The sequence below is a fragment of the Phyllobates terribilis genome, unplaced genomic scaffold (genome assembly GCF_046119375.1).
Source record: "Phyllobates terribilis strain yellow unplaced genomic scaffold, ASM4611937v1 Scaffold_1__5_contigs__length_1240528914, whole genome shotgun sequence".
NCBI lineage: Eukaryota > Metazoa > Chordata > Amphibia > Anura > Dendrobatidae > Phyllobates > Phyllobates terribilis.
This window is the reverse complement of record NW_027362761.1, coordinates 815761938-815785283: the sequence shown is the minus strand read 5'-3', so window position 1 is coordinate 815785283 and position 23346 is coordinate 815761938.

The window sequence follows — 23346 nt, the reverse complement described above, 5'->3', positions numbered from 1 at the left end:
GGGCGGGAGCTCGGGTCTCCGCCCTGCATGTTTGGCGCTCTTTACAGAGCCAATGAACATGCAGGGATTGCCAGCCAGTCACTGTAATGCCGCAGTCATGTTGGTTGTGGGCATTACAGTGATTGGCTGGCCGCACAGCGTGACCTCGAGTATTTAAAACCGGGCGCCGCCATCTTGGACACAGTCGCTCTGGATCAGATAGTGTAGGGACAGCGCTGCTGATTTAGGGAGAGATATAAACTGCGAAAAAGTTAGTGTAGGGTCTGTAAAGGCTGCCAGATCAAACAAACGGTCCTTCTCAGGACTAATATTCATCCCAGATATCAGGCAGGCAGGCTGTATAGGAGACGCAGTGGTTATACCAGCAAACGCTGCATTACAGTCCTGTGTGCTGCTCCTGTTGCTGAAATTGCTGGACTTAGCTCCAGGTCTCAGGGGACAGGAAAAATCCTTTTTTTTCCATCTAAATCCTCTTTTTTTTTCCTCCTTCACACTGTACAAATACCCGTCTTATTAAACTTTCGGTGCCCCCCCCCCCCCCAAAAAAAAAGCGTGTCTCTGATTTTTCAGACACAAATATATCTGTTGAAAATAGTCAGGTGTAGGCTAGAGAAACAGAAGTGTTGTTTTGCACTTCCACGGTTCAAACCTCTGTATTATCCACTTTTGGACCATTTGTATCTGAAAAAAAAAACAGTTTGAGTGTGTCGCTCACTGTTCAGCCACAAATATATCTATTTAAAAAAGTCTGGTATACCCCAGTAAACAATAACTGTGGTTTTGCCATCCCACGGTAAAAAATCTCTATTATTCAGGTTTTGGTATATTTTCCATAAAGAAAAACAGTAGTGTCTCCTGATCGTTGTGACACAAAAATATATCTGTTGAAAATAGTCTGGTGTAGGCCCGACAAATCCCAGTGTGGTTTTGCAGTTCCACAGGTCAAATCTCTGTACTATCCAGTTTTGGGCCTTTGGTATCTAAAAAAACACAGTTTGAGTGTGTCGCTCACTGTTCAGCCGCAAATCTATATATTTAAAAAAGTCTGGTATACCACAGTAAACAATAACTGTGGTTTTGCCATCCCACTGTAAAAAATCTCTATTATTCAGGTTTTGTTATTTTTTACGTAAAGAAAAACAGTAATAGTTTCTCCCTGATTGTTCAGATTGTTTAAAAGAGTCGGGTGTAGGCCAGAGAAATAGAACTGTGGTTTTCCTCTTCCACGGTTCTAATCTACTTTCTATTACCCTTTTTCCATTGATAGTGCAACTGTAAGCTATTTTACTTCCTTTACAATGGGCAAGGCGCGTGGCAAGGGACGTAGAAGTGGACGTTCTGGTGATGGTTCGTGCAGAGGACGGAGCCGTGGCCAAGGTGAAAATGTGCCACAACCAACAGCCACATCTTCTCGCTCCCACTTCTTGACCGAATTACTAGGGAAGCACAGAACAACACCAGTATTGAGAACTGATCAGTGTGAACAGGTTATTAATTGGATAGCAGATAATACTTCCAGTTACCTGGGCACCACCACCTCCGGTCTGTCTTCCACACGGTCAACTCTTAGTAGCCGTGAGTCTCGACCGCATACTCCTCCTCACCCTGATGCTCCTTCCTCCCACCGTGCCGAGTGTCGTCAGACAGCAATTGATCCCACACTTGGACACTCTGAAGAGCTGTTCACTGGTCCATTTCCATATTTGTGCCCCTCGCCTGATACGCTTGAAGTGGTGGAAGAGGAGATCCCATGTAGCGATGCCCAAATATTTGAACAGCCACGGCCACAGGAAGTCGATGCTGGCAATTTGTCACAAGAGGTGGACGATGACGAGACACAATTGCCAGGAAGTGAGGAGGAGCATCGTGGTGCGCAAGTGGAAGAGGAGGAGTTGGTGGATGATCTAGTAACTGACCCAACGAGGCAGAGTACCCCAACAGACAGGAAGAAGCAGTGTGGTGGCCGCAGACAGAAGGCGGGCAACCGTTCCCCGTAACACCAACACGAGGGACTTTGCCAGTACAAGCGGTAGGTCTTCCAGAGTCTGGAATATTTTTAAAGACTCTGCTGATAACCCCAAAAAGGCCATATGTTCCACCTGCCATGCCAGCATCAGCAGGGGTGACAAAACTACCAGCCTGACCACCACCAGCATGATCAGGCACATGGCAGCAAAGCACCCGACTTTGTGGGGCGAAACCCAGGGTCCACGACCAGTGTCAGCAGGTGTCACCACTGCTTCTTCCACTGTTGTGCGTGCAATAGAACCCCCTGTTGTGTGTGCAAGGCAATCCCATGTCCATACTGCATGTAAAGATGCCCCCTCCTCTCAGTCTTCACTTGTTATGGTAGTTTCTCAAGAAACAGCATCAACGTCCATGTCCACGTCCCACCGCAGCGTTCAATTGTCCATATCCCAGACCTTTGAACGAAAGTGGAAATTCGCAACTAACGCCCCACAGGCCACAGTCCTAAATTCGCACATTTCACGACTGCTTGCGTTGGAAATGCTGCCTTTTAGGCTGGTGGAGACGGAATCCTTCCGCAACCTTATGGCGGTGGCCATCCCTCGGTACTCGGTCCCCAGCCGACACTATTTTGCCCGGTGTGCCATCCCCGCACTACACAAGCACGTGTTCCAAAGCATCTGCCGTGCCCTCAACAACGCAGTTACTGGGAGAGTCCACCTGATAACGGACACGTGGACAAGTGCTTATGGCCAGGGACGGTACATCTCTCTGACGGCACACTGGGTAAACATAGTGGAAGCCGGGACCCAGTCAGACCTTGGGACGGAACACGTCCTTCCCACACCGAGGATTGCGGGCCCTATGTCAGTCATAGTTGCCCCCACAGTGTATAGCTCCTGCGCATCATCCTCCTCCTCCTCCTCATGTTCAGCCTCCATCTCAGATATCACCACATCAGTTACAAGATGGAAGCACTGCAGTACTGCCTCCGCCAAGCGGCAACAGGCTGTGCTGAAACTCATAAGCTTAGGTGATAAACCTCACACTGCTTGTGAGTTGTGGACAGCTGTGAAAGAGCAGGCAGATCTGTGGCTGAGACCACTGAACCTACATCCCGGCATGGTCGTGTGTGACAATGGCCGTAACCTGGTGGCGGCTCTGAGGCGAGGTGAGATCACACACGTACCATGCCTGGCTCATGTGCTTAACCTCGTGGTTCAGCGGTTTCTTAAATCGTACCCCAAGTTGCCAGATCTGCTCATGAAAGCACGCCGCTTGTCAGCTCATTTTCGCAAGTCGGCTACAGCTTCCGCCGCCCTTGCTGTGTTGCAGCAGCGTTTGCAGCTTCCGGCACACCGACTTGTGTGTGATGTCCCCACACATTGGAACTCTACCATCCACATGTTGCAAAGGATTTGTGAGCAGAAGAGAGCAGTTGTGGAGTACCAGATGCAACAAGGCCATCGATATTCAGGTCAGACTCCACACATAAGACCTCAGGAGTGGACCTGGATGTCTGACATATGTACCATCCTGACAAACTTTGAGGAGGCCACCAAGATGGTGAGTGGCAATGACGCCATCATTAGTGTCAGCATCCCACTTGTCTGTCTTTTGCAACGCTCTCTGCAGAGAATTAAAGAGGAGGCATTGCAGCCAGAGTATGATGAGATGGATCAAGAAGCCATAGTGGGTGATTACACACAGCCCAGCCTCATCTCATCCCAACGTGCATTGGGGGACAATGAGGGAGAGGAGGAGGAGGAGGAGGAGGAGGAAGAACTGGAGCTGCTATCATGCGCTGTAGACGGTAGTACCTGTACAAGTGTCATACCGTCGGTTCAGCGTGGGTGGCCTGAGGACAGAGGGGAGGAGGAGGAGGAGGAGGAGAGCATGGTCAGTCGTCATCTTGGTGAGGACACGGAAATCTTGCCCGTTACCAGTCTGGCACGCATGGCTGACTTTATGTTACGCTGCCTTAACCGTGACCCTCGCGTTGTCAAAATGTTGGGTGACAGTCATTACTGGTTGGTGACACTTTTAGACCCCCGCTACAAGGAGAACTTTCACTCTCTTATTCTTGAGGTGGAGAGGTCTACAAAAATGGGGCAGTACCAGAAGGCCCTTGCTGCAGAACTCTTAAAAAAATTCCCATCTGAACACGCTAGCGGCAGAGGTCACAGTTCGTTGCCCAACCAAGGCGTACTGGCGAGAGAGATGCAACTCCAATCCAGCAGAGGCAGGGGAACACTGTCAACGTTCTGGGACAGATTTCTGACACCCGCCCAACTTACAGGCCCTGAGGCGAGGGGTACTCTCACAAGGAGTGGAAAGTTTCAAAAGATGGTGAGGGAGCACCTTGCCGACCGTACCAGCGTCCTCTGTGATTCCTCTGTGCCTTTTAATTATTGGGTATCCAAGCTGGACACTTGGAATGAACTCGCTCTGTACGCCTTGGAGGTCCTGGCCTGCCCTGCCGCTAGTGTGTTATTGGAGCGTGTTTTTAGTGCCTCTGGGGGAATTATAACTGATAAGCGCACTCGCCTGTCAACTGACAATGCTGACAAGCTGACCCTTATCAAAATGAACAAGGGCTGGATTGGGCCAGACTTCTCATCACCACCAAATGACAGCAGAGTAACATAAAGTCAAATCCACTGTGTTATTTCGGGAGGTGTATTTACATGCACCGCTTCACACCCACACATGGGTATACGCTTCCTCATTTCGGCTGTTTTATGTTCTTCTCCTTATCCTCAGCCTCCACCACCACTATACCACCAGGGTGCCAGCATTGCAAGTTCCCCCGTCCTTATTTTTGTCAGCTTTTGCTTGGAAGGCATAAGCAAAGACTGTGGGAGACCCACTCCCCAATAATGGGACTTATGTTTGTAATATGCTGTACTGCATGGCTCTTGTAAGGGGCATTGCAAGTTGCTCCGTCCTAATTTTTTGGAAGCTTTTGCTTGGAAGGCATAAGCAAATACTATGGGAGACCCACTCCCCAATAATGGGACTTATGTTTGTAATATGCTGTACTGCATGGCTCTTGTAAGGGGCATTGCAAGTTGCTCCGTCCTAATTTTTGGAAGCTTTTGCTTGGAAGGCATAAGCAAATCCTATGGGAGACCCACTCCCCAATAATGGGACTTATGTTTGTAATATGCTGTACTGCATGGCTCTTGTAAGGGGCATTGCAATTCCTCATAATTTTTGGAAAGCCTTCCATTCACTGCTTAGGCCAACAGTGCACAGGAGACCCAGTTGCTATAAATGGAAAAAAAGGTTTAGTTAAGGCCCTCTGACCTCCATGTCATTTCCAAGGGGCATTGGAGTGCCTCAAAATTTTTGGTAGGCATTGCACTCACTGTATGCCCTATAACTGTGTAGCCGAACCGCTCCTTTTGTTACAGAAACATATCCTACAAGACATATCTGGTTGACTGGCCTGATATAGATGTGAATGGTCCCTGTTCCTCCTGCTCTTTCTCCTTTGCCACTACCTCATCCATTATTTATCACCTGAAGCTTTGTTTTAACGGGAGTCATAGAGCTTGGATAGTAGCAGGAAAACATCCAGCAATCCTCGGAGGAGGTAGGATATGCGCCAAAACGCTGACCTCAGGCCTAGCCGCTACTACATACATGCGCTTGCATTCCAACAAAACAAAGCAGATGCTAACTTCTATCATCCTCATCATGCTCCTCACCTTGGCACTCTCAACTCCCCTGATGGAGAAGCCAGGGCCCACCGGAGGAGTCTGCTTGTCTGGTGGGCTCGGCCAATGCTGCCCTAAAGCAGGCCAGGCTAAGAAAAGTGTGGGAAAGGTTACCGGGACAAATAGGGGTGGCTGGGGACCGAGTATGGACACCCGTCTGCCCCCTGGAGGCTGGGGAGCAAGAGGGGACATCCGGCCACCAGGCGGCTGGGGACTGAGTATGGATACCAGGCCGCCGACGCAGCCATGGCGTGGTGGCCAGATTCCGCCTCCACATGCCTAAAAGGCCAAATTTAAAGTGCAAGCAAGCAAGCAGTATGGTATTGCAGCCTGGGGGTGGGTGGGTGGCAGGCTGCATACTTGCGCTTGCATTGCAAGGAATGGGAGAGGTACAATTGAACACTGCCCTGGGACAAGGACTTGAACGGGGATAGTTGCAAGTCTGCAAAGACAGGTGCAGGGTGGGAGGCATCTTCGCATGTACCATGAACAGGGGTTTGGCATGCACACACTACAGCGGAATAGGCTCTCCTTCCCACTAAATGCACTGGGGAGGGCACAGGTAATGTTTGGGTATACGCGCTTAATCTTATGTATAAGGCACACCAGGACAAATAGGGGCGGCTGGGGACTGAGTATGGATACCTCGCTGCCGAAGCAGCCATGAGGTAGAGGCCAGCTTTGGCCTCCTCCAAACTAAAAGGCCCCATTTCAAGTGCAATCTAGTAGTATGGCATTGCAGTCTGGGGGTGGGTGGGTGGCAGGCTGCACACTTACACTTGCATTAAAAGAAAACAAAGCAGATGCTAACTTCTGTCATCATCATCATGCTCCTCACCTTGGCACTCTCAACTCCCCTGATGGAGAAGCCAGGGCCCACCGGAGGAGCCTGGTTCTCTGGTGGGCTCGTCTAATGCTGCCCTAAAGCAGGCCGGGCTAAGAAAAGTGTGTGGGGGGATGTTCCAAGGAGAAATAGGGGTGACTGGGGACCGTTTTTGGACACCCGGCTGCCCCCAGGCGGCTGGGAACCGCATGTGGACACCCGGCCGCAGGGCGGCTGGGGACCGAGCATGGACACTCGGCCGCCGGGTGGCTGGGGACTGAGTATGGATTCCAGGCCGCCGACACAGCCATGACGTGGTGGCCAGATTCCGCCTCCACATGCCTAAAAGGCCCAATTTCAAGTGCAAGCAAGCAAGCAGTATAGTATTGCAGCCTGGGGTTGGGTGGGTGGCAGGCTGCATACTTGCGCTTGTATTGCAAGGAATGGGGAAGGTACAATTAAACACTGCCCTGGGACTAGAACTTGCACGGGGATAGTTGCAAGTCTGCATCTTCTGATGCGGCAAGGACCACTTATGATGGGCACACTTTTAGACAGTGACCTGGGTGTCAGAAATGCTTCCAGGGGTCTTCCCCATGCTGTTCCCATGTCTTTTCAGCACTTTATGCATGTGTCACACAGCACATGGCCAGATAAGGTTGTAAAATGTTAAAATGACATTTCCCGGTGAATGCATTTGTCACAGTTGAAAGCAATACAAAAGTGCAAAAACGCATAAAAAATGCTACTTGTGAACATAGCCCAAGGTGTGGAGGAGTATTTTTGTTTTTGGTTATTTATTTTACCTTATACACAAGTCTTTACCCTGGAAAAGAAATTCCTTAACATATTTCACAGGAAAAAAGTTTCAGTTTCGTTTTTGAACGTTTTATTGTGAGTCCGTAAAAGTGTCTTAATACCTCTGACCACATTGTTGACAGCAGTGACCTGGGGGTCAGAAATGCTTCCTGGGGCGATCCCCATGCTGTCCCCATGTCATTTGAGCACTGTCACTATCGTTTTGGGCACTTGTTAGGCTTTTAAAAGACTGCCGGGGGTGCCACCCCAAAAATGCTCGGGTCTCCCATAGACTAACATTGGGCTCATTGCTCGGGTCGAGCACCCGAGTATCACGGCGAGCTCGGCCCGAGCTTCGAGCACCCGAGCATTTTAGTGCTCGATCAACACTAATTGGAACGCATGGAATCCGCATCACTGCATCTGTACATGCGGAATCCATGCGTTTCAATGTGAGGATGGTACCCGGGTCTGGAGAAGAGGAGACTCTCCTCCAGACCCGGGTACAATAGAACCTGTAGAAAAAGAATAAAATAAAAAATAAATACTATACTTACCTTCTGATGGCCCCCGGTGTCTTTGTCTCAAGGACCTGTTCTGACGTCATTTAGTCATGTGACGAGTCACGCGACTGCTGACGTCGGCAGGTCCTTTAGTGTACCGCGAGCTGCCGGCAAGCCGAGACGCATCGAATAAAGACACCGGGGGCCATCAGAAGGTAAGTATGATATTTATTTTTTATTTTTAAACATTCTTTCGGTCACACTATATAAATCCATGCTGTTTGCATGGATTTATATAGTGTGACTGTGATGCCTCAGACGTCCGGTGTAAGCCCTTTTAGTTTACCCTGGGTGTTGGGGGACTCGGTGTCGGGCCCTGTGAAGGAGAGATGGAATGCAGCCGTGGCCCGGACCCGACCCGTGCTCAGGGCCGTCACATTAAAAGGAGATGGTGTGGGCTTATCCGGGTTGAGTGGCTAATTAACGACTACGCCACCTGTGGTGCCTGGTGAAGGGCCACCAGCACCGCTGCAGTCTGCTGAGGCATGATGTTACGGCGGTCAAAGTTATTACTACTCCCCACAGGCGGAGCAAGGCCTCAGGGCAGAGGGACAGGAGGATGAGGGTAGTAGTAGAGGAGAAAGGGATGCCGCGTCCCGCGGTGTGGCGCAGAAATAACAATCCGGAGGCCATAGGGGTGAACTTCCAAGGCTTTACTCACTTAGCTGGCAAAGGAAGGCGACTCCCTGCTCCCCGCGGAGTCCTGCGCTCACCAGAGACGGGGGTCCGACAACCCCCGAGTAAGTCCAGCATTCAGTCGGGACCCTACAGCAGAGTGTTCCTGAACTACAGACCGATTCCTTTCCTGTCCGTGTGTGTGCAAATAGGCCGGGTCTCCCTCTGAACTCCTCTCAGAAAAAGGGCACGGGTGGCAGCTCCGCTCCGTCCGATGCCCGGTGGGATCCTCTGGGCCTACCGGGCTTCCCAGACGAGGACGTAGAGTAGCAAGGTCGGGTGTCGGGGGCCGGTACCCCTCTTGCAGCCGGAGTCCCTCTGAATATATCAGCATGGCGAAGAAAGGTGGCGTACTCCGCAACGTCTGCATCCTGCCTGGGATCCATTTGCTGTGGAGCCACACTCTTGAGCTCCAGGCCTTCTTGCTCATGGTCCTCGACTGGGCTGAGATATTCCCTATCACCCGCCTGCCCATCATCCCAAGGCCTAGGGACTAGGGTCGTGTCTCCGTCCCCTGCAGGCCCACACAGGATCCACTTTCAGGGTAGGAGATCACGTTCTGACACCAGTCAGGGTACAGTCAAGAACAGTCAGAGAACCAAGAGCCAAGATGGCTTTGGGTTAAATATGAAATCTAAAGTGTAACTAACTTGTAGGTCCTCCACCCTCACCCACTAACTGGTTCCCCTCACTCTTGGTTCCCCAGTCTCCCTGTAACCAGGGGAGCAGCACATAGTTCATACTAGCTCCCTCTGGTGGAGAAGTGTGGTGTTGGATGCAAAGGTTGGGTCACGACTATCACACTGGTCTTACCTCAGAGGAGGAACACTACACTCCATTAGAGAAGTGCAGCATCCTTGTGGCAGTCGAACCCTCAGGGGCGCCACATGACCAAGTTGTCAAGCACTTTCCAAGTGATGCTAAAATCGCTTGGAAAGCGCTTGACAACCCGCATGCGAAAATGCATGTGAAGAACGCTTCACATCCCCATGTCCCTGGCAGGAAAACGCATGTACAATCCACATGCTATTTTTCTGCCAGGGAGATGCAGAAACGCTCAGGAAAAAATCCGGAGCATTTCCGCATCGTGGGCACATAGCCTTATGGATTCCTTTTTCCTGCACTTAGAACATTGTGGCTGTCAACAGAGCAAAATGTGGAAACTGTTTTCTAGGGCATTTGCACAGGGCATTAATAATAATGATAATAATAATTTTATTTATATAGTGCCAACATATTCCGCAGCAATTTACAATTAAGTGGGGACCTATACAAACAATAAATTTAATACAAGGTAAGACAGTTTAATAAGTTACATTAGGAGTGAGGTCCCTGCTCGCAAGCTTTCAATCTACAAGGGCATAGGGGGATACAATAGGTCAAAAGTGCTTGTTATTTCAGGTCTAGCAATTATAATAAATAGGGATTTTCATATAAAGCCGCATGATCCGATCATCAGCCAGTGTGTTTAAGTGCAATTATTAAGTATCAAGTGTTGTTAATAGGAGACAGATTAATAGGAGGGAGCAGATTCTGAATAATATTTCGAGGAAGGGAACGGGGGAACGTTAGTTTAATGAGTTGAGGTGGTAGGCTTGTTTAAAAAGATGGGTTTTTAAAGTGCGCTTGAAGATGTCGGGCAAGGTATCAGTCGGATTGTCTGGGGTAGTGCATTCCAGAGAACTGTCGCAGCACAAGAGAAGTCTTGGAGACGGAGGTGCGAGGTTCGGATTATGGGGGATGTTAGTCTTATGTCATTTGTAGAACAGAGGGCACATGTAGGGCAATAGACAGAGATAAGAGAGGAGATATAAGGAAGTGCAGAACTGTGGAGAGCTTTGTGGGTGAGAGCGATGAGTTTATATTGGACCCTGACCCTGTAGCGAATGGGTAACCAGTATAATGACTGGCACAAGATGGAGGCATCGGTGAAGCGGCTGGACAGAAGTATGACCCTGGCTGCTGCATTCAGGACGGATTGGGGAGGAGAAAGTTTGGTAAAAGGGAGACCAATCAGAAGAGAGTTGCAGTAGTCCAGACGAGAGTGAATAAGAGCAACAGTAAGAGTTTTAGCAGTTTCAAATGTGAGAAAAGGTCGGATTCTGGAGATGTTTTTAAGATGCAGGTGACAAGAGCAAGTCAGTGATCGGATATAGAGAATAAGGGAAAGTTTAGTGTCGAATATGACCCCTAGGCAGCCCCATATGTTATATGGGGCAATATTTCCATCTAGTGGGCACAAAGGAGGCATTATTACTATGTAAGGGGCACAGTGGTGGGCATTATTATGTGGGGCACTAAGAGGAGCGCTGTTATTGTGCCAAACAGCAGGTACAGTAATAGGGACACATATGGCAGCAGTGGTTCAGAATTGGGGTATCAGAAGGATGAGGCGTTTGTGCAGGTTGGGAATAGATGGGGACGGTGCTGAAAATGTGAGATGTCAAAGGTATCTTTATTGTAATCTCTGTAGACGAGTCACGGCTGGAAGAAGTTGTCATATCAGTCTAGGCCAGAAGGAAAAGACAGGGAAAAATGGGTGACTCCATCAGAAAGAACGTCAGCTGTAAGTTGCTAGATATAACTGGGGACCATGGTGGCTCAGTGGTTAGCAGCACTGCAGCCCTGGGGTCCTAAATTCAAATTCCACCAAGGACAACATCTGCAAGGAGTTTGTATGTTCTCCCTGTGTTTGCGTGGGTTTCCTCCCACACTCCAAAGACATAGGGAATCTAGATTGTGAATTGCAATGGGGACAGTGCCAGTAATGTCTGTACGGCGCTGTTGAATTAAAATCATCCTTGAGGCTCTTAATTGGATGAAGATCCTCAAAAAAAGGAAATCTATTATATCTACAGAATGAATATCTTGACGCACCACTGACTCAATTAAATGTCAGAAATCTTTATTTAAAGAAGTTGGCCACAACTTTTTATTATGCCCCCAATGTATCCCCCCGGGGCCCATAAGTGTCTTTGTAATTACCTTCTGTTGCAGGTTCTGCCTGTGAGCGGCGCTATCGCTGGCTGCTCACAGGCATCACGTGACCCGCCACTGATCTCACGTCAAGTGAGGCGTGACATCAGTGACGTGGTCCCCGCGGTGGCTGCTGGGTTGTGGGCGGGGTTACCCCACGCATCACAGCAAGCATCCACCATGCGCTTTCCTGATGAATGAGGAGAGAGAGAGCGAGAGGTGGGTGCTGGGTGTGACGTGCGGGGTAACTCTGCCCACAACCCAGCATCCACCAGTGGAACGCAGAAGAGGGACCCTCGGTTGCAGCCTGGACTTGTCGTGACGTCAGCGGTTGTCAGAGCCGGCTGCAGCCGGGGACCACGTGCTGCCTGTGAGCGGCCAGTGATAGCGCCGCTCACAGGCAGAAAACAGCACCAGGAGGTAATTACAAAAACACTTATGGGCCCCGGGGGATACATTGGGCAGAGGATAATAAGTAGTGGACAACCCGTTTAAGTCTGATTAGTCAAGTTTTTATGAGCCTAGGTCCTCGAGCTCTTGGCTTTATCTTTTGGTTTTACTCCATCATATTTTTTCCATATATTTCTATGTTATCCATTTCTATATTACCCAATTTACTTTGCTCTTAATATTATAATATTATAGTATTTATTAATGTTACTTGTACCATATTTATATGTACATATGTGCTTTTACTGATTAATTCCAGTCAAAATCTTATATCTGCATTTTTTTAAATTACTATTTCTATATATACTGTATGTGTATGCTTGAACACACATACACATAGAACTATTTATCCATTTTTAGGTCTATATATTTTTTTCTCTTTACTGACTTTACCATTTCTCTCACTTTCTCCTTTTCCTCTTCCCCTTTTGGTGCGTTCCTTTATTGGTGTGCATTTCAGGCTCACTGGTGGAGAATTTTGCACATTTGTTTCTTTTACCTTGAAAAAGGTGCCATCCAGCGCCAAAACGCGTTGGTGTGAATAAAAACCTTAATTGTATACCATCAATGCTTATTCATTTCCGCAAGTGCAGCCCATGTACCTTGATATCTCCACTAAAGCACATTTCTATCTAGAAGAATTTCTCCTCCAGCTTCTGAGGCTCTTATAGGTGTTCTGTCCTTACCCAAACCTCGTAGACCTCAGCATCTGCAGAGCCACTGCCACCTAGCAGAAGCTGATGGGCAGTGAAAAGAATTACCCATAAAACCCCTTTAAGTGTAATTTTTATAAACTACTTAGTAGATATATTTAGTTTGTAATTAGTCTTTTCTGCTGATTAGTGTCATATTGAATCCAAGTTTTTACTCCATAAAACCTCATGCTGTGGGTGATCACATTTAACATGTAGCAGTTTTCCACACTGAATTCACTTAAAATCTCCATTTTGAAACTTTTTTATAAACTGTCTTTCAAATCTGTACAAAATTAACATATTAATACACTGAGGATAGGCTACAATAAAAAAGCATTATATAATCATGCAATCTGCAAATTTAACAATGTACCTGATTACTCAGTCTTTTATTATGTGGATATTGGCCAATAAATGTGTCACACATGTAATAACGGATGGTATCTCTTCACATATTTTATGTTTTATTTTTCTTTGGTTTACTCATTATGAAGCAACACTTTAAAGAGTTTACTTACATCCACTATATATCTTACCTTTTGGGCCCCTGTGTGGATGCTACGTTGCACCAATCATATGTCCGCCCCTGCTTCCATTGATAGAGGGCAATTTGTATACATGGCACTCAGACGCAATCTTAGGATAACCCCGGCTATCTCATCCTATTGCTCTAAAAAGTATGCTCAATTGTATGCAAAACTAAATTTCCAAAATAGTTTCATATGCTTTAACCCATAAATTTTTGATAGTAAAGAATAGCATGGTAGACTTAGAGGGATCCTATCACTTTGGAAAATGCTATTTACCCGCATGGAGTTAATCTGCTGGCAAATAGCATTGCAATGTTGCCTGGTTGCCTTACTGAAAGTGTGGCTATCTGGAGAAAATTAATTAATTTCCTTCCAGAGTGTCATGCGTCTGGGTTCTAACCCTTGAGCCTATGCTTTGTGGTCGGCTTCTCTATCTGCTGAGCCAGAGCAGTTACACCTTTTCTCCGGATGTTTGTCTGTTAGCCTTGCTTTAGCCTCTTTAGATTAACAGGTGTTTTCATTGATTCATTTGTCTGCCCAATCACCTTTCGGGTGCGGCTATATATACTTTCCCCCTGCTGGTATTTCCTGCTGGTGATATTCTCATTTGGATGTCCAGCAATACTGCCATTGTTGATGCCAATCAGTGAAAAAACAGCTAGGGTTTATCTCTTTGCTGAGTTTGCTTTTCACCCTGCACCTATCTTCTTTTTCTTGCTTTGGAACTAGGTGGCATATTCTCTAGCAGTACCTACCTTATCTATCCATTTTGAATTTTGTGGTTTATATTACTCACTCTGAGATCTCTTTCTATTTCAGCACACTTTCCCATCTGTAGGTCAATTGCACTCTGCTCTGCCCTCCAGTTCCTTAAGAGGAACGTGAAGTGATTGATGGCCTTTCAGGCAGCATAGATCTGTGCCCATGTAGAAACTACTAAGGACTGCAAGGTTAGAATCTCTAGTCTGTACAGGAACCAGCTGGATCAGTTACAGTTTCTTAGTGTTTTACCTATTTTCTCATGTGAGTTGTTACACAATCATATCATAATGACCAGCCCACTCCATTTTTGTGTGCTGAGAAGCCATCATGGATGCTGTGGACGCCCTGGCTGTGCAGTTACAGTCATTATCACATTCATGGTGTTTCCTTCCTTACCAACTAAAGTTGTGCTGGGTATGCCCTGGTTGGTGAAACACAATCCTGCCATTAATTGGGAGATTATATACAGTGAGGAAAGGGGAAAAGAAAAGGGGGGGGGGGTACGTGAATTAAAATATAACTTTTATTAAATAAATATTCAAAATTATTAATCAATAAAAGAGGAGTGCTGGTGTTTGTTATATAAAAGTTTGTGGATTGCACAAAAGCATCATAATCTTCAAACAAATGGTCTCAGATGGTCACAATCTGAAGCCAATGTCCCTCTAATGTAAATTGGTATGTAGGTCATTAATAGGTGACTAGCCAGCCAACTAAATTGTATAATGTAACTAAACCAGGCTGGATAGTTAGGGGTTAATATTGTTACTAACTAAATTGTGTAATTCGCCTAAACTGAGCTAAACAGTAAGGAATTAATGATGTTACAAGGATCTATTCAGTGATACAGATCCTATGACACATATCAGTGCACTCAGATTGTATGTGTTAGGCCACAGCCCCACTATCAGTATTTGGTCAGTATTCGGTTAGTATTTTTTCTCAGGAGTGTGAGCCAAAAACCAGGTGAGGAACAGTCAGAGAAAAGGTATAATGGAAACAAGTCACCAATTCTGCATTTATCACCCACTCCTGGTTTTGGATCCCACTCCTGAGAAAAAATACTGACCGAATACTGACCAAATATTGATAGTGGGGCCGTGGCCTTAAAGACCTGGGTGCCACTGACAAACTGACTAATATGATTTAATTGTAAACCACTTAGTAAATCCCTACATTAAGCTGCCATGCCGACTGCTCATTTAACACCTTCGCCCAGCCTGTTTTCACCTTCATGACCATGCCAAACTTTACAATTCTGACCAGTCATTTTATGTGGTAATAACTCTGCAACGCTTCAACGGATCCCACTGATTCTGAGATGTTTTTTTCATCACATATTGTACTTCATGATAGAGGTAAAATTTGTTTGATATCACTTGTGTTTGTGAAAAAATCAGAAATTTGGCAAGAATTTAGAAAATGTAGGAATTTTCAAATTCAAATTTTATGCCTTTAATCAGAGAGAGATGTCACACAAAATAGTTAATAAATAACATTTCCCACATGTCTACTTTACATCTGCACATTTTTTAAACATATTTTTTTTTGTTAGAAAGTTAGAAGGGTTAAAAGTTGACCAGCAATTTCTCATTTTTACAACAAAATTTACAAAACCATTTTTTTAGGGACCACATCACATTTTAAGTGACTTTGAGGGGTCTATATCACAGAAAATTCCCAAAAGTGACACATTCTAAAAACTGCACCCCTCAAGGTGCTAAAAAACACATTCAAGAAGTTTATTAACCCTTCAGGTGCTTCACAGGAACTGAAGCAATGTGGAAAGAAAAAATGAACATTTAACTTTTTCCCACAAAAATGTTCATTTAGCCCTAAATTTTGCATTTTCACAAAGGTACAGTTATATGAAAAAGTTTGGGCACCCCTATTAATCTTAAGCTTAATGTTTTATAAAAATTGGTGTTTTTGCAACAGCTATTTCAGTTTGATATATGTAATAACTGTTGGACACAGTAATGTTTCTGCCTTGAAATGAGGTTTATTGTACTAAGAGAAAATGTGCAATCTGCATTCAAACAAAATTTGACAGGTGCATAAGTATGGGCACCCTTATCATTTTCTTGTTTAAAATACTCCTACCTACTTTTTACTGACTTACTAAAGCACTTTTTTGGGTTTTGTAACCTCATTGAGCTTTGAACTTCATAGCCAGGTGTATGCAATCATGAGAAAAGCTACTTAAAGTGGCCACTTGCAAGTTGTTCTCCTGTTTGAATCTCCTCTGAAGAGTGGCATCATGGGCTCCTCAAAACAACTGTCAAATGATCTGAAAACAAAGATTATTCAACATAGTTGTTCAGGGGAAGGATACAAAAAGCTGTCTCAGAGATTTAACCTGTTAGTTTCCACTGTGAGGAACATAGTAAGGAAATGGAAGAACACAGGGACAGTTCTTGTTAAGGCCAGAAGTGGCAGGCCAAGAAAAACATCAGAAAGGCAGAGAAGAAGAATGGTGAGATCAGTCAAGGACAATCCTCAGACCACCTCCAGAGAGCTGCAGCATCAACTTGCTGCAGATGGTGTCACTGTGCATCGGTCAACTATACAACGCACTTTGCACAAGGAGAAGCTGTATGGGAGAGTGATGCAAAAGAAGCCGTTTCTGCAAGCACGCCACAAACAGAGTCAGCTGAGGTATGCAAAAGCACATTTGGAGAAGCCAATTTCTTTTTGGAAGAAGGTCCTGTGGACTGATGAAACCAAGATTGAGTTGTTTGGTCATACAAAAAGGCGTTATGCATGGCGGCAAAAAAACACAGCATTCCAAGAAAAACACTTGCTACCCACAGTAAAATTTGGTACAGGTTCCATCATGCTTTAGGGCTGTGTGGCCAATGCCGGCACCGGGAATCTTGTTAAAGTTGAGGGACGCATGGATTCCACTCAGTATCAGCAGATTCTTGACAATAATGTTCAAGAATCAGTGACAAAGTTGAAGTTACGCAGGGGATGGATCTTTCAGCAAGACAATGATCCAAAACACCACTCCAAATCTACTCAGGCATTCATGCAGAGGAACAATTACAATGTTCTGGAATGGCCATCCCAGTCCCCAGACCTGAATATCATTGAACATCTGTGGGATCATTTGAAGAGGGCTGTCCATGCTCGGCGACCATCAAACTTAACTGAACTGGAATTGTTTTGTAAAGAGGAATGGTCAAAAATACCTTCATCCAGGATCCAGGAACTCATTAAAAGCTACAGGAAGCGACTAGAGGCTGTTATTTTTGCAAAAGGAGGATCTACTAAATATTAATGTCACTTTTCTGGTGAGGTGCCCATACTTATGCACCTGTCAAATTTTGTTTGAATGCAGATTGCACATTTTCTCTTAGTACAATAAACCTCATTTCAAGGCAGAAACATTACTGTGTCCAACAGTTATTACATATATCAAACTGAAATAGCTGTTGCAAAAACAGGAATTTTTATAAAACATTAAGCTTAAGATTAATAGGGGTGCCCAAACTTTTTCATATAACTGTATCAGGAGAGATTGCACCATACAATTTGTTGTGCAATTTCTACTGAGTACGTAGATACCTCATATGTGGGTGAAAACTACTGTTTAGCTGCACGACAGGGCTCGGAATGGAAGGAGAGACATTTGACTTTTTGAATGCAAAATTTGCTGGAGCATTAGCAGATGCCATGTCGAGTTTGTAAAGCCCCTAAACAGTGCCTAAACAGTGGAAACCCCCCACAAGTGACCCCATTTTGGAAACTAGGCCCTTTAAGGCAGGGTTCCCCAACTCCAGTCCTCAAGGCCCACCAACAGGTCATGTTTTCAGGATTTCCTTAGTATTGCACAGGTGATGGAATTATTGCCTGTGCAGGTGATGGAATTATCACCTGTGTAATACTAAGGAAATCCTGAAAACATGACCTGTTGGTGGGCCTTGAGGACTGGAGTTGGGGAACCCTGCTTTAAGGAACTTGTCTAGATGTGTGGCGAGCACTTTGAAACCTGAGGTGCTTCACAGAAGTTTATAATGTTGAGCCATGAAAATAAAAAAATCTAATTTTTCTCACAAAAATGTTTGTTTAACACAATTTTTTTTATTTTCACAATGGTAACAGGAGATAATATACACCAAAATTTGTTGCACAATTTCTCCTGAGTATGCCGATGCCCTATATGTGGGGGAAAAGTACTGTTTGGGCACACGGCAGGGCTCGGAAAGGAAGGCAATCCATTTCACTTTTGGAGCGTAAAATTGTCTGGAATCATTAGCGGACGTCATGTCGCATTTAGAAAGCCCCTGATGTGCCTAAACACCCCCCCACAAGTGACCCCATTTTGAAAATTAGACCCCTCAAGGAATTTATCTAGATGTGTGGTGAGCACCTTGAACCCACAGGTGCTTCACAGAATTTTATAATGTTGATCGGTGAAAATGAAAAAATATATATTTTTCCCACAAGAATGTTGTTTAAATCCAATATTTTTCATTTTCACAAGGATAGCAAGAGAATTAGACCCCAAAATTTGTTGTGTCATTTATCCTGACAGTACACCGATACCCCATATGTGGTTGAAAACTAACTTTGAGGCACATAGCAAAGATCAAAAGGTAAGAAGCACCATATTAGAGTTCAGATTTTGCTTGACTGGCTTGAGGGTGCCACGTCACATTGACAGAGCCCCTGAGGTGCCAGAACAGCAGAATCCCCCATAAATGACCCCATTTTACAAACTACACCTTTCAATTAATTCATCTAGGGGTACAGTGAAATTGCTGAATTTCTTTTGAGGAGCGAGGAGCCATTAAACTTTTCCAGAGCCTTTGTACTACCAGTAACGTGGAAGCCCCCTATATTTCCATTGATAGATGATGGACCTGAGTGAGTACTTAGTTATTTTGTTGATTGAGTTGACACTTTTATTGGGAACATTTTACAAAACGTTTGGGATCACATTTATCTGGTACTCTACACCGAGCACTTACTTTGGGGTTTCCATTTAAATCTCCAAGTGACGTGATTTAGATGAAACCTCCGAGGGATTCATTCACTATAATGAGGCAGCAAAGATACTCTGGACTCAGTCTGGCATCTGTTCAGCGTTGTCCTTCTTTTCAGAAGTGCACAAAACTGTGGCCGGCCATGCTTTTATGCATGCCTAAAAAGACGGACACCACCAGATCAAAGGCCAAATGACAACCACAGTGCATCCATCTGCCTCATTATAGGGAATGTTGCTCCAGGGGTTCTGTTTGAATCACATATTTCAGAGATTTACATGGAAACCCCAGTGTAAGCACTCAGTGCAGAGCGCAGGATCAATGTGAGTCGAGCCTTGCTGCGATCTTTGGGAGGCAGAATGAAAAAATCAGTAGTATGTCAAGAATTGCTTTTGTTTATTTTTTATGCCGTTCCTGGTACACTACAAATTATTAGACAACTTTATTCTTAGGGTTGGTGCGATTACAGTTATACTTGATATATATCGGTTTCTTATGTTTTGCTGCTGTCACACACTAAGAGACGCTTTTTATTGCAAAAACTTGGCATCCCCATATTTTGATAGCTTTAATTTTTCCATATTTCTGCTGACAGAGTCATGTGAGGGCTTTGTTTTTAGCGGGACGAGTTGATGTTTTTATTGGTACTATTTTCGGTCACATGAGATTTTTTGATCGCCTTCTATTCCGATTTTTGGGAGGCAGAATGAACAAAGACAATCAATTCAGGAATTGTTTTTTTTTCTTATGCCGCTTCACGTGTGGTAAAATTGATGAAGCAGCTTTATTCTTCAGGCCGGTATGATTACAGCGATATCACATTTATATTGCTTTTTATGTTTAGGCGATTTTACACAATTAAAACTATTTTATAGAAAAAATAATTATTCTTTAATAGTAATAATCTTTATTCTGAGAGCTATAACTTTTTTATTTTTTCCGCTAATGGAGATGTATGGCGGCTTGGAATTGCTGGACAAAATGACATTTTCAGCAATACCATTTTTATTTACATTTGTCTTTTTGATCGCATATTATTCCACTTTTTGTTTGGCAGTATGATGATCTTTTTTGCCTCGCTTTTTTTTTACAATTTACTGAAGGGGTTAACTAGTTTACTTTTTGTTTTACTGTTTTTTACTTAGTCCCTCTATGGGACTTTCACTTTGACAGCTCTGATCAGTTATAAAGCATAGCAACGCACGAGCATTGCTGTGCTTTATAAACTGGCAGTTCTTCACTGCCAAACAAGCAGTTTGGTTGCTTTGGTGACCCGGATGTTGTCATGACATGTCATGGCAACGATCGGACCCTTGCGATGTTGTAGTGGGGGCGCCGATCGCAGGGCAGAGGATGCCCACTCCCTCTTTCTGCCTTCTAAATGCTGTGATTAATATTGATTGCAGCATATAGTGGCTTAAGCTGCCGGGAACTGTATGGCAATGAGTGCTGGGTGTCAGCTGTCATATCAGCTGAACTCCCAGTGGCGATCGCCTGTGCACAGCCTCCTGTGCGCGGGCGATCACAATGATGTATATATACAGTACCTCATTGGTCAGGAAGTACTTCCCAACTATACTGTATATATACTTCAAATGTCGGAAAGGGGATAATACAGAAGACGCTGAAGTGAGCGGTGTATGCGGGAGCTAGATGTAAGCGGTGGAACCACTGCACCTGTATATAGGAGCACGTGTAGCAGTGTGAAATTGCTGCTCCTGTTGTAATTGGCAATGCACAAGGCTTGGTGTCAACTGAACCAAGTTTGCAAGTTGTCACAGGCATGCATTGTCTGAGAGTGGCGCTCCAAAAAGAAGTTTCAGTTTAAGCGCCGCTATTAAAGAGAGGATCAAGCTCAGCAATGTCAGATGACTGCACCAGTCATTGCTCAGGTTTTAGGAAGAGACACAGGCTAAATAACATGTGGCAAAGCGGTGGCTGCAGACATGGATACATTCAAGTCACTATTAAATTGGTAGCCCTGTCTTAAATTAAACTGTCTGTCCCTATTGACTGATACAGAGTACCTGACACATGTTTCGTCGATATTTCTGTTTGCTTTTTCTAAGAAAGGGATCTGCATCTGCAACCTATTTAAAGGCTTTTAGGTGATTGACAGATAAGTTGTCCAATCCCAGGCAATCCCATAGAAGAATAAGAAATATCATCTGCATTAGTGTTGAGCGAGCATGCTCGACACTGCTCGGTACTCACCCGAGCATCACGCTACTCGGGATGTTCGGCGAGCACCGAGCATTTCCGGGTTACTCGGGCGGGAGCTCGGGTCTCCGCCCTGCATGTTTGGCGCTCTTTACAGAGCCAATGAACATTGCCAGCCAGTCACTGTAATGCCGCAGCCATATTGTTTGTGGGCATTACAGTGATTGGCTGGCTGCACAGCGTCACCTCGAGTATTTAAAACCGGGCGCCGCCATCTTGGACACAGTCGCTCCGGATCAGACAGTGTAGGGACAGCGCTGCTGATTTAGGGAGAGATATATCCTGCAAAATAGTTAGTGTAGGGTCTGTAAAGGCTGCCAGATCAAACAAACAGTCCTTCTCAGGCTAATATCCATCCCAGATATCAGGCAGGCTGTATAGGAGACGCAGTGGTTATACCAGCAAATGCTGCATTACAGTCCTGTGTGCTCCTGTTGCTGAAATTGCTGGACTTAGCTCCAGGTCTTGGGGGCCAGGAAAAATCCTTTTTTTTTCATCTAAATCCTCTTTTTTTTTTCCTCCTTCACACTGTACAAATACCCGTCTTATTAACCTTTTGGTGTGTCCCCCCCCCCTTCTCAAAAAAAAAAGTGTGTCTCTGATTTTTCAGACACAAATATATCTGTTGAAAATAGTGTGGTGTAGGTCAGAGAAGTAGAAGTGTGGTTTTGCAGCTCCATGGGCCATTTGTATCTAAAAAAAAACAGTTTGAGCGTGTCGCTCACTGTTCAGCCGCAAATATATATATTTAAAAAAGTCTGGTAAATTGTAACTGTGGTTTTGCTGTTCCACGGTAAAAAATCTCTATTATCCATTTTTTGCCGTAAAAAAAAAATAATAGTGTCTCCCTGATTTTTCAGACACAAATATATCTGTTGAAAATAGTCTGGTGTAGGCCAGAGAAACAGAAGTGTGCTTTTGCTGTACCACGGTAAAAAATCTCTATTATCCTGCTTTTGCCATTTTTTGCCGTAAAAGAAAAAATAATAGTGTCTCCCTGATTTTTCAGACACAAATATATCTGTTGAAAATAGTCTGGTGTAGGCCAGAGAAATACAAGTGTGGTTTTGCAGTTCCACGGTTCAAACCTCTGTATTATCCACTTTTGGGCCATTTGTATCTAAAAAAAAACAGTTTGAGTGTGTCGCTCACTGTTCAGCCGCAAATATATATATTTAAAAAAGTCTGGTATACACCAGTCAATTATAACTGGTTTTGCTGTTCCACGGTAAAAAATCTCTATTATCCTGCTTTTGGCATTTTTTGCCGTAAAAAATAAATAATAGTGTCTCCTGATTGTTGAGACACAAATATATCTGTTGAAAAGAGTCTGATGTAGGCCCGAGAAATACAAGTGTGGTTTTGCAGTTCCACGGGTCAAATCTCTGTATTATCCTGCTTTTGGCATTTTTTGCCGTAAAAAATAAATAATAGTGTCTCCTGATTGTTCAGACACAAATATATCTGTTGAAAATAGTCTGGTGTAGGCCCGAGAAATACAAGTGTGGTTTTGCAGTTCCACGGGTCAAATGTCTGTATTATCCTGCTTTTCGCAATTTTTGACCTAAAAAATAAATAATAGTGTCTCCTGATTGTTCAGACACAAATATATCTGTTGAAAATAGTCTGGTGTAGGCCAGAGAAATACAAGTGTGGTTTTGCAGTTCCACGGTTCAAACCTCTGTATTATCCACTTTTGGGCCATTTGTATCTAAAAAAAAACAGTTTGAGTGTGTCGCTCACTGTTCAGCCGCAAATATATATGTAGCGCCCCGAGGGTTCGGCCGCTACAGGGGTATTGCACCTCAACCAGAGGTGTGGTATTCCACTCCCGGGTAAGGATGGAGTATGGACCAGGGCTCAGTTAGCTGCACACATATACACTCCTCATTTCCGGGGGACAGCTCTACGGTGCTCCCATTAGTATGCAGGCACGATTGACTATGTCCCTGGCTGGAGAGGGGAGGGGGGGGGACCCTAGTGATGTGGGAGCAGATAGGGGCTGGTTCCTGGGCATAGGAAGGAGCTCATTGGTTGCAGGTCACCTGGGCTCAGACACAGAGGAGGAGGTATATAAGGTGGGCACCATCTTCGTTCTAAGAGAGAAGAGAGGAGAGAAGTTCAGTTTGTGAGGAGGAATTGAGAGTGGAGGAGGAGGGGAGTAGAGGCTCCG